The sequence below is a fragment of the Tupaia chinensis genome, unplaced genomic scaffold (assembly GCF_000334495.1).
Source record: "Tupaia chinensis unplaced genomic scaffold, TupChi_1.0 Scaffold149560_1, whole genome shotgun sequence".
Lineage (NCBI taxonomy): Eukaryota > Metazoa > Chordata > Mammalia > Scandentia > Tupaiidae > Tupaia > Tupaia belangeri.
The window spans coordinates 1,652,931-1,653,333 of NW_006209405.1; positions in this window are offsets into that span (position 1 = coordinate 1,652,931).

Below are 403 nucleotides of genomic sequence, written 5' to 3' on the forward strand. Positions count from 1 at the left end.
GCTGCTCACCCCCCGCCCTCCGGTCCTCGTGCTGCCGCAGCCGCCGCCGAGATTAAAGAGAAAGAAACAAAGCATCATGGGAAACGGAGTTCTCCATTCAAAGCACCAAAAAACGCGCCAAGCCCACGCCTCCCTCCCCCTCCATTCCCCGGTTGGTGGGAGAGAAGCCAAGGGGGAGGGGAGTCCGGGTTTTTTCCCCTGCACGTGCACCCCCCCCCTCATTCCGCACGCCCCTCAAGTTCTCCAGGAACCTGAAGGTCAGCGGTGTTAAGGAAAGGGGGAGCCGGCTCTCGCGCCCTCTGCGCCACCCCTCAACTGCACTCCGGTACTTTGCTGTTCTCGAGTCCCCGCCCGCTCCGTCCCCTCCCACCAAGCCAGTCAACTCTCCCCCATCACACCTGCC